Genomic DNA, 12,014 nt, shown 5'->3' with positions numbered 1-12,014 from the left:
AGCTTCTCTTCAATGGCAGAGGCTCTAGGCTCGATTAACATGTCCAGCCTGTAACATTACCCTTGGTCAATGTATGAGGTCCCTTTTCATGGAGATCAGATCAGATCAGAAGAGTTGAATTTGGGAGCTTTGTGTGAAAGAGGAAAGCAAGATCATGCAAAATTAGGTGTAGGGGATGCCAAAGATCCATTCTGCCTTCTTCATTATTTTGGTCAACAATGGTCCAGGTCACCAGCATCGTCTTTAAAGTGAATGGATGCATGCGCCCAGAGGGCTTGCAGATTAATCCACTGAGATGTGGGAAATAACATTAGAGAACCTATATTTATATTTACTTCATTTTAAATGAAGATTTACTAATATTTAAGCATGAACTTATGTTGGGTCGTCATGCAGTTCATTTGTCTGAAGACCAGGTGTCCTAAAGGTTACCCAAGGCACCCATAAGGGAACAACGGGAGTCAGACCATAGGGCGGAGCTCACAGGGGTGCTCTCCCCGCTTCAGGTGCAGTTACACAATGCAGTTTCGTGCCCTGCGCTTAGCAGGGTGATTGTCCTGTTTGAGCTAGCACGACTCTTACTGGTCAGGCTAGGGGCTTTCAAGACACCTGAAAAAACCTCTAATGAACAAAAATGTGGCGGGATGCAAAAACAACAGCAAAGCAAATCTTTCAAAGATGGCTCTCCGGATTTGAAATTAAGATTACGTGAGGCAGAATTATATTTCCTGTTGTTAGCAATGACGCCTGACCTGTGTGTGTGCTGCGCCTGACGATGGTATGAAGCTATCTGTGTTGGTTAACAACTCACTGGAAATCATCCAGAACTTGAAGGCAGACCCTTTACACCTGGAGAAGGGGACTGGAATGTGCGGTCACGACTAACTAAGCGCAGCCAATGACAGACTTCTTCCACGTGGGTCTGCGAATCTTTCTTAGCTATGGCAGCCATTAAAATTACCTATCAGAAAAATGGAAAAGGAACTGAAACTAGACCTTTGAACTGCTGTTTCACAATTAAGGTTTAAAAGACAACAAAAAAGGACAGCATATTTCATCAAGTTGCTCTCATCAAGATATTACTGGCAAAAAAAACATGTCTTCACAGTAAATAAAATAACTAATTAATAAATAAAATAACTGTAATAACTTTAACACTTCATTTGCTGTTTTGATTTACACAGTAGAATGAGATTCTTCATCAAAAGGAAGGAAATCACCTCCTGGTTCTGAGTTAAGGCTGCTGCTCTGAGGGCTGGAGAGGGAGGCAGGCTGGCTGGGCAGGAAGGACTTGGGCATTTGCTGTCCTGGTGTCTGATCATCCAGGACTGGGATTAGGCCTGGCTGCTCAGCAGCCCTGGTTCTAAAGCTGGGTGCTCAGTGAAAGGCAGGCAACAGTGTGCTCATTTGCATGCTATTGACATGTGTGACCATTTTTAGGGGTTAACTTTTTCAACAGGTATCTTAAAATCAACATTTTTGCAACTTTATTCAGCCACAAGCAATAGACCAGAAAGCTGAGTACAACATGGGTAAGACACCCAAAGAGGGCAGGAGGGCGGGCGAAGGTCCTCTGGTGGTCGGAGCAAAGAGCAGGGTGGGAAGGCCTCCTATTGGTGCCCTGATCATCACCCAACTAAAGCAATCACTTGTAAATATTTTCCTTCTTCTTTGTCTTACTCTTTAGGTTTTAAATTTTAATGTGTTTTACACTTTACATATTATATTATATGGAAATACATGTTCATAGTTGACAAAAAGGTAAATACACATTTTAAGATGAGTGCTAAAATTTTTTGACTCCTAGAGTTACAATCAACAAAGATTAGAGACCTCTGATTTATAGGATGGAAATGGGAACAGTTTGTACTCACTTCATTCATTTATTTTATTTAACAAATGCTGATAGAATGCTTACTATGTGCCCAATACTGTTCAAGATGCGTGGGATACCTGAGCGTACAAGATACATATGAAGGGGAACCCCCCAGAACCTGGAATTTATTTATAAAAAATTTTGCATTTATTCTTATATGTTTAAACTTCAGCCACCTTCAAAGTACTCTCTATTTGGTGCAATACACTTACAAGATGTTTTTTCCACTGCCCAAAACAGTTTTTGAGCTCCTTGATTTTAATGCCTTTTTGTGCTTCTGCCGTTTTTTTGTTTCACCTCTTCCACATGGGCAAAATGTTTCCCTTTGAGGACTTTTTTCATCAGGGAAACAAAAAGTCATTTGGGGCAAGATTGAGTGAATACAGAGGATGGGGCATAGGGTTCATGCTGGTTTGGGCCAAAAACTGCTGAACACTCAGAATGGTGTGGGCAGGTGCACTCATAAATCACTCATCATAAAATGGGAAACACGTTGATAGAGTCTTCAAAAAAAGTTCACCAAAACCGAACACAGCCTCTCACAACACCACCGGCTGGTACACCAATACAGATGGGTTCCCAGAACACTCGCCTATTGGGGGAAGGCTATACTACTAGGGGTCTGCCCTCCAGTAGGTAATTCTGTCTTTTTTTTGTGGGTCCCCTCTCATAAGCCCTACCCTTGAGGTGCTCACATTCTAAGGGACTTGTGTGTGCCATAGGAGGAGAAGCCTTTCCCTGACCCCAGACCAGATAAGGCCCAAAGATGCATCCTTACATTCTTACAGCATTTGCAACACTACAATCAAATAACTGTGTATGCAATGGTTTGTTTATCCCCCATCTTCCCTCTAGTTATAAGCTCTGCGAGAGCAAAGACTGTCTGTTTTGTTCACCAGCATCTCTGCAGAGGCAGCACCACGCATCATTAGCACGTGAATGTGTATGTGCTCTGTCTACACACACGGCGGACTTGTACATACATATGTGTGAGTATGAGCGCAGCTGAGAAAGAAATTTGAGGAGCCGTGTCAAGCTGAAACTATTGTTGAGGGCAGGAGGACATGTAGTGAACAGAACTAAATGTACAAGGTGACCTTTTAGTGGTCTGCAAGAAGAGTTTGTGAGGAAGAAGGTTGGGTGGTTAGAGGTGACAGGGGTGACAAGTTTTAGGTGATAAGGCAGCTTGGTAACCTTGGACCAAAAAAAAAAGAGTTCCTAAAAATCTATCTGGATAGAGGGTATGATTGTCGAACTAAAACTAAAAATAAACCTTGGGAAACGTGACTAGGACATCAAAAGGGTTAGTACTGCAAGGTTAAAATCTCACACACCAGTTTTATCGATGTGGTAAAATTATATGTACCTGGGAACTATGCGCAGTTTTTCTAGTAGCGCTCACTGTGATGGTCATTCTGTCGCTGTCTGTGCGGTGATTTAACGCATCTCCTCGCCTTAGGGCACGGCGCCTGTTCTCCCCTCTGTTCCCAGAGCCTAGGACAGTGTCTGGAACAAGGGTGGGAAACTACGGCCCGCTGCCTAGTTTCGTATACAAGCTAAGAATAGTTTCTAAGAATAGATAAAAGAATAAAAAGAATAATGTTTCATGGCATTAACATTATATGAAATTTAAATTTTAGTGTCCATAAATAACATTTTATTGGAACAAAGCCACATTCATTAATTTACATGTTGTCTAGGCTGCTTTCATGCTACAATGGCAACGTTAAGTGGTTTTGACAGACACACAACGGAGGCCGAAGCTTAAAATATTTACTGTCTGGCCCTTTAAGAAAATGTTTGCCAGCCTCTGGCCTCCAATGTAGAAGATAACCTGTAACATTTAATGAGTTAATGAGTAAGTTAATAAGTGTACCTATTATGCGACAGTTTTACATTTTATCTTATTTAATACCCTTTAAACAAGGGAACCGCGGGAGGAAGGTGTCATCATTTAGCAAGTAAAGAAACTGAGGCTCCAAGCGTTCACGTGATCTGCCCATCCAATGAGTGGCAGAGCCGGGAATTGAACCCAGGTCAAACTCCAAATTGCATGCCCTTTGCCACTGTTGACTCTACGTTTTCGACTGTTTCTCTAATGTCTGGATGTTTTTAGCTGAGATTTTGAGTGTGTCCTTACAACCCAGTAGAAAGATGGGAACTTTCATTGTGCTTTTATCGCCGCTGAAATATCATGTAAAAGCAACACACGTCGCTGCCCTGGCACAGGCGCAGGGCCTGCCTGGCATGCGGCAGGTACTCGTGGAAGTCTCTAAAAGATTCTCCTGGTTAAAAAAAAAAAAAAAAAAAAACCCAACAAGCAAACCAATAAATCTCCATTCACCTCTGCATAACCCAGAGACAGTTTTGAGGAAGGGGAGGGAGCTGATGGCTGGCTGGATCCTTGAGGACAGTTCTGCGCTCACTCCTAGATGTGACGTTTCCTGCGCGCACTGGGTGAGCGGCCCATGCTGCGGGACCCACAGCCCTCTGAATGACTACGGTGCTTGCCTTTCGGCCTATTCATCAAGACCTTATCATTTCAAATGTTGGCAGTGAAATTTATTCATTTGTGGATTTGAGTGCAGAAGTTTATTCATATGCTAAAGGGATTTGCAGTTTATTCATCAAGACATTTAAAAATCTCACTTGTTTAAATTCGGTAGTGCTATCGCTTCCTTTAGAAAATGACTGCAGCCAAACTTCAGCCTATTGGATTCAATTATCATCATTCTATTAAGGCTCAGAATTTATCATCCCTTTAGGAAATCTAATGTGACATCTGAAGACAGAAAAAAAAACAAAACAGAAAAGGGGGAAAGTTCACCAAATGGAGATGCGGGTCCATTAATAAGGTTCTGCTTACTACTTATAAAATTACAGTAAAATGATGTTCAAGAAGGCCCGAAGTTGAACTTGAAGGGGTGGGTGAACTAAGGTCCGCAGGCCATAGCTTGTTTTGTAAATGAGGTTTCCCTGGAGCATGGCCACGCCCATTTGTTTACAGTGGCCAATGGCTGCACTCACACTACAACAGCAGAGACCTCATGCCCACAAAGCCTCAAATATTTACTATCTGGTCCTTTAAGAAAATATTTGCAGCCCTCTGGAAGTAGGGATATAAGAAAAATCAGAAGAACTAGGATTGTTTAATATGGAAAAGATAAACCTGAAGACAATAAATTGATTCATACTTTTGGGAGGATATTATATTAAAGATGACCCTTGTTTCTGAATTTCTGCGAAGAAAAATCCAGTGGAAACTGATTTACCCTGCAGGAAGTTTTCTCGTTCTGGGGCTCAAAAGTAGAGTGGTGTATAAGGTGTTACACATGCATGGTGCAAAATATACCCCTTTGGGCAACCCAAATTTCCCTTTAAAGGTTCTTTTGCTTAGGGTTATTACTACAAATCTACCACTGAATGTTGTAATTGATAAAGGAGTAGTAACCTATTACAGCATTAATGGCCATTGATATCTTATCAAGAATTGTTCAATAAATTAAAAGGTAAAGGACAACATGAAGAATTATTTTTATATAAGAGGAGGAAGGAAAGGGCCAGCCAAAAAGCCCCTGTCCCTGGGAGTGGGGATCAGAAGCTGATGTCTTAGGTTAGTGGAGGTGCATTAGGCTCCCACCAACAGGAGACCAGATGAGATAACGATACTCCTGAAGATGTAGCTAAGCAGCCAGTGAGGGCAAACCAGTTTGTGGCATAATTGTGAGTCTTGGGGATTGGGCTTCCCTGATGCTATAATCCCATAGATGTTATTTTAGTGAAGAATACCGAAATAGATCCTCGGTGAGTGTGTGAGGCAAGGCCTCCTGGATTGGTCTGCTGACCACCTGCATTAGCATCATCTGGAATGTTGTGAACAAGGTGGATGCTGAAGTCCCATCCCAGAACTACTCAGTTCAAAAGCAGAAGTTTGAGGATGAGTCCCAAGAGGACATATGTTTAACATTCCCTAACCCCCAAAATCGGAATGCCTTTGCAGAATGAAGGAGCCCTAGGCTTAGGGCCTGGGGCCTTGGGTTTATGCCTTGGCTGTTTCTTATTTGCTGAATGACTTTGGGCCTTCCTCATAGAGCAAGGGAGCAAATGCCATATGTGCATAAGTGTGTCAGAAAAACTGTAAACCCTTGTGAACTGATGCTGGTCTCTTATGAAACATGCAAAGGGTAGCTCTGAATAGAAATAAATTTGACTGATTCTGAAGCTCAGACTACCAGGTACAAGTCTTCCCTTCTTCCTTTAGTTAGTCATGCTTTCCATAAGGAATTCCTGATTTTCAGATTTCTTATCCTGCTAATTCTTTGGCTTTAGCTGCTCAGGAATCTTAAAAGTAGATAAGAAGAACCTAACTTTTCTTTTAAAAAGCCCTTCTGGGCTCTTCTGATTTTTTTTTTCTAGAACGTAATGCTTTTTTATCTGTTGTTCTGATTTATGGACTTATTGTCATTGGCATATGATAGGTGCTATTAAGCGTTGTTACCATTCCCTCCTGCCAGGGGACCTGTCACTCTGGCATGGAATGTAAGAGACAGCCTCCTCTGCAGTCCGCTTTGTACTCAGCCTATTTGCCAGCTGCCCAGCTCCCAGCTCAAACTGTCTTACTGACTCCTGCACAGTCCTGAAGGAAACAGGGCCTGAGAAGCACAATGGAGCCAGAAACTGACATCTAGAAAACTGCCAGATGTGCTTTGGCAGATTTCCGGGTCCCCGCCCTCCTGCCTTGCCCTGGAGCATGCCAGGCTGCAGAGAAGGGCTTGTTCCCACAGGAGACAGATTCTTTCTCAGTGGGCACCTGCACTGGCCATGCCGACGCTAATTCACTCCCCTCTGATGGACCTGGGACAGCGAAGAATGGCAACTCTTTTTTTTTTTTCTTAAAAAAATCGGGAGTAGTAGTGATAGTATGACTGGGAAAGGGGAGCCTCACTGAGATGCTGTTCTTGGGATCATCTTGTTGACCCCAGCTTGTTTCACAGTGACCCCAGATGCTGTCAGTCACGTGGCTGCCTTGTGTTGAACCCCCTCTTACAGTCTAGATACTACGTTTACAGTTGCTCAGAGAGCACCATCACTTTCAAAGGCTCTTGTGACAGCCACTTGCTAAAAAGCCACAGAGATCATGAAAAAGGAGTCATCTAGAAGTAAAGACAGTGAGAAGACTGCCTCTATGGAAAATGATAAGCACATGAAACAAACAAGGGTCTGCTCACCAAAAGTCTCACGTAGGTGATTTTTCTAATTCACCTTGGGTTTTAATAATTAAATTTCTCTTTTAAGGAATTGATGTTTTAGTGGTTTGTCAAAAGGCTTTGACAGTTTTCATCACTTCCGAAAATATGAAAAGGCTGTTGGTTCGGGAAAATCAAAGGAAGTTTGTTACTTAGCCTGTTTTCCCACAGTGGCTGGATGGCTTACATGTCCGCTCAGAACCGGCGCTGCTCCTCTGTCACTGTGGCTTCCTGGCTGTGATTCTGACCCATTAGGTTAGGTTTGAATTGAAGACCTGACTGGTAGAAGACACACAAATAGACTCTGTTTTCCTCAAGGAATATTGTGCATAAAGCTTCTTTTTCTCAGTAATAATAATAGAGATTTTTAGTGATAGAAGAAAAGTTTTTCTTCTGTCAATTACTTTTCCCTGCAGGCTGAATAGAGATATAGATCTCATTTCCTAAGCCCAATATACCATTTGGGTTTGCTTTCGATAAAATATCTATCAAGTGTCTCTAGCAATGATCCCTATTTAATGGGATTTAGTTGTGAAGCTTAATTCATATCAGATTTTCTAAATGAGAGATCACTGTCAACTTATTGTTAATTGAATTAAATAAAATCAAGGTTTCTATAATTAATGTGAACCACTTAATCTTTTAGCTCCTTGAATGAATGTAATTTTCTCAACACAGGTTCTTCTCATTTAATGAAATAGCAACGTTTTGAGGTAAATAAATGTAAACATGACTTCTTTTTCTAATGAATCTTAATATCAAATTAAATCTACACAAGTCCTTTTAAAAACATAATAAAAGCTTATAACTTATAAAATATTATCAAACTTACCCAAAATGTTGATATTATGTTGTTCAGAATATAAGTCTAAATTAACTATAGTAATGGTTAAGGAGTGGCATGCTGTAGTGGAAAGAGAAATGGTTCCTGTGTCCATGGACGTGGCTCATAGGTCTACCTGTGCCTCCAAATACCTGGGCGACATTGGGTAAACCACCAACCTTTTGGGGCCTTCTGCATATCTGCAAGATGAGTGTGTTGTGCTAGATGAAATGATTCAAGTTTCTTTCACAGTTAAGGGTTCTGTGATTCTGTATACTGTAACAAGGTATCAGAAACTTTTATGTTAATTTCTTTTTTATTTTGGAGAATTTAAAATATTCACAAAAGTAAACAGAATGATATAATAATGGTAAAATACCCATGGATTCATCAAGCAACTTCAACATTCTTCACTCTGTGGCCAGTCACGCCTCTCCCACATCTCTTTCCTCTGACCCCGCCTTTTCGTTGCTGCAAAGCAAATCCCAGACCATAGACACTATTTATCAATGTAATCCCTCTGCCATCGGTTTTCTTAGCACCTGAGGTCCTAGAAATTTTATTTTGTTTATAAAAGGCCTCAAATTGCTTCACTATTTCTTTCTTTTTCATTTTCAATTGAAAATGTTGTGATAACTGTAGATTTGTGTGCCTTAAGAAGAAAGGATCTGAAAGATCCCACGTACTCTTTACCCAATTTCTCCCGATGGCAACACCTTGAAAAACTCTAGATAATATCACAATCAGGATATTGTCACCGATACACTCCACTGATCTGATTTAGACTTCGCCAGTTTTCCTCGTACCCATTCGTGTTTGTGTGTACTGGGTTCTACGTAATTTTATCTCGCGTGTAGGCTCACACGTCCACCCCGGCAGTCAAGATACGCAGCAGCTGCGTTGCCACAAGGATTCCTCCTGTTGCCCTCGGGTAGCAATGCCCCGCTCTCCTGCACATCACCCACCCCAACATGAACCTCCGCTGGTCTCCATTTCTACAATTTTGTCATTTCAAAAGTGTTACATAAATGGAACCATACAGTCTGTAACCTTTTGTTCTGTTTTATTTTAAGGGGATTTATTTTAATTTATTTTTCAATTACAGTTGATGTACAATATTATATTAGTTTCAGGTGTTGCAACATAATGATTAGACATTTATATATTTTAGGAAGTGATCACTATCTGACATGTTTGGAAATGGAAGCAGAAAATATGTAAAAGTCTGTGATTTCCAAATTTCATGATTTCAAGGGATGATATTTGCATGGGTATCCTAAAGCTGAACACAAATGATGGAAAGAGTTTAGCAGACACAGGCCAAAGATTCAGATTCATTTAATGTGAGTTAAGTATTGCGACGTGTTTTTGCCCATCCTGGCTTCCCAGAGCAAGGGGCTGGGTGACTCAACAGCCCCCCTGCGAGAGGACCAGCACTCCAGCCTTCAAATCCCACAAAAGGACTTGGCTGCCAGTGAGAACAGAGACTGGGGAGAGACTACCAACGGGCTCTTCAAGAAGCGTCTTCCATCACTTCTCTCTTAGTCCTTGGGCCTCCTAACTCTTCCGGAGAAGGTAGACCTATGTCTGACTGATCATGTGGTGTCAACCTCAGCACATGCTTGAGTGCCTAATCTGAGTCTGAGTGAAGGTCATTCATTCTAGGAATTTTATCTTCCCTAGTAGAACTGAGTCTCAGGCAGTGTATTTCTGTAGTTTTCTACAGAAATTAAGGAGCCAATTCAGTATTTACTTAAGAATTAGACAGTGAGGGTCTAAGAAGATAAATACCTCAATAGAAGAGAATTGGGAATAAATATACACAAAGATCTAACTTATGGTAAAGGTACATTAAAAATCAATCGGAAAAAGGGACTATTAGAAATCATCTGGGAAAAATTCATACCTCACACTGTACACAAAAACAAAATTCAAATGGATCAGTGATCTTCATGTAAATTTAAAAATATGTGCATGTGTGTATGTGTGTGTAGATAAAGGAGTTTAATAGTTTTATACTTTTTAGGGAGGAGGTGGGACATAGCAAGGTGAAGACAGGTAACTCAGAAGCTGCAAACAGAAAATGTACAGGTTTAACTACATAAAAGTATTTCTGTGCATGCACACACATATACAGATCACATATTCTTGCACACCTCTGTTTTTCCTATGATGATAGACATAGAGATATATCCAATAATAAGTTACTGTATCTAATATACAAATAATTTATATAAAATAATAAGAAAAATGCAAACTAAATATCAGAAAATAAGCAAAGGATAAGAACAGGCAAATCACAGAACAATACAAATTAGCAATAAATGAATAGATGTTCACTAGTAATCAAGAAACTAGAAATTAAAGCAATGACATTTAAAAATTCATCAAATAGGCAGAAACTTAAAATACAGATAACATCCAGTATTTGTGGGGTATGGGAAAGAGCGTTCTCCTGTATTTTTGCTGGGAATACATGTTGCTGAGGACAGATTGGCACTACCCAAATTTCATGTGCATATGCCCTTTTGTACAGTAATACCTCCTTCAGGAATCTACACCATAGAAAACAGAGGTATAATAGAGGATATATGTGCTAAGATATTCATCACAGCATTTGTTGTAGTGGCAGAAAATCATAATCAACCTAGAATATCTAGGAATATAAAATGTGAAACAAACCATGGCGTAGTCATAGAGCGGGATGAATTGAAACCATTAAAAGGAGGGGCGAGATCTAGAGCACTGACATGGCAGAGCATGGTAGGGTGTCCAGAAGTGAAAATCAAACCGAGAACATATGTTTATACAGCATAATTTGGCTGGGGGTAGGAGGGTGGGTGGGTGATGTGTATATGTATGTGTAGGCATTTGTAGACCGAGAAATTTTTTTAAAGTCTTGAAAAAAAAACACAGACTGCTAAAAATGATTACATATCTGAGGTATAGAAGTGCTGGGTTGAGGGGATTTTTACTTTTCATTTTATGTACTTATGCAGTACTTGCAATTATTTTTTATCACAATGATGTAATATTTTATAATGTTAAGAAAGAAAAGAAATTATAAATGCTAAACAATGCAATCATTGACCAAAAAGAAAGAATTTGGTTAAAAGAATTGCTTTAAAAGAAGGTATAGATAACTTTGCCTAACACAAGTTTAAATAAACAAAGAAAAACCTCTTTCTTGCTACTGCATTAATTTTCTGTACCTGGAATATTTATTTCAGTGATTTCTCTCTGGTTGTTAATTCACTGTGTTTAACTGATAGTGTTTATGGGAGTTTAGTGAAAACTATTTTGTAACTATCTTCAGTTGTGATTTATCTCCCCCAGTGAATTGACGTGAGTGGGGAATTAGTAAAGCAGATACAGATCTGGAGAGCCGTCTTTGGCTTTACTTATCTCCACAAGAATCCTTATTTCATAGTGACAAAGTTTGAAATCTTTTCTACAGCTCTTTCCAATTGTTTATTGTTGTTGTTACTGTTGTAATGAGAGGTAGAAATGAGCCAAAGCAACCTGCTCTTTCCTCCTAAATTAATTTCAAAGGAAATTCTCTAATCCAAATAAATAAATGAATGTGGGTGGAATCAGATTCTGACTCAACATGTCCACTTAATTGCTTCTAAACAGTAAGATACATTCTTAAGAAACCTTCACACATGATTAAAAAAATCAACCAGTAAAGAATGATTAGGTGAGACGTGGGCTGGCTATAACCATCTTCGCTCACAAAACCCTATTTTAGTTGACATTAATATTTGCCTTCTACTCTATTATTATAAATCAAGATTTGTTATAGAAATATACCAAAGACAGCACAATAATAAAACAGATTCAGCTCAGGTTTTGAAATGTACCTAACAAACTCAACCTCTTGCAAAATAACTTTCTTATTCAAAATGGAATTGGGAATTGTTCAGCACACAATGAATCATCTTTTGGCAAGTACAATAGAATCTTTAGGGACATTTCACAGCCTCTTGTTCAATTGTTAGGATGTTTTTAGCTTTCACAGGTAGGAAAGAAGGAGCTTGTATGGCCATCATCTTGTTGCTAAAATTGA

General features: G+C 39.9%; 1 protein-coding gene across 7 annotated transcripts in view; it reads left to right on the top strand.

Annotated features, from left to right (window-relative positions):
- ATG10 (autophagy related 10) overlaps nucleotides 1-12,014 on the top strand; it is a 227,089-nt gene that overhangs the window by 123,143 nt on the left and 91,932 nt on the right. The window lies entirely within an intron of this gene.

Source organism: Desmodus rotundus, chromosome 1 (genome assembly GCF_022682495.2).
Source record: "Desmodus rotundus isolate HL8 chromosome 1, HLdesRot8A.1, whole genome shotgun sequence".
NCBI lineage: Eukaryota > Metazoa > Chordata > Mammalia > Chiroptera > Phyllostomidae > Desmodus > Desmodus rotundus.
Note: the sequence above shows the minus strand (reverse complement) of the source record. Positions and strands in the feature narration are given on the sequence as shown.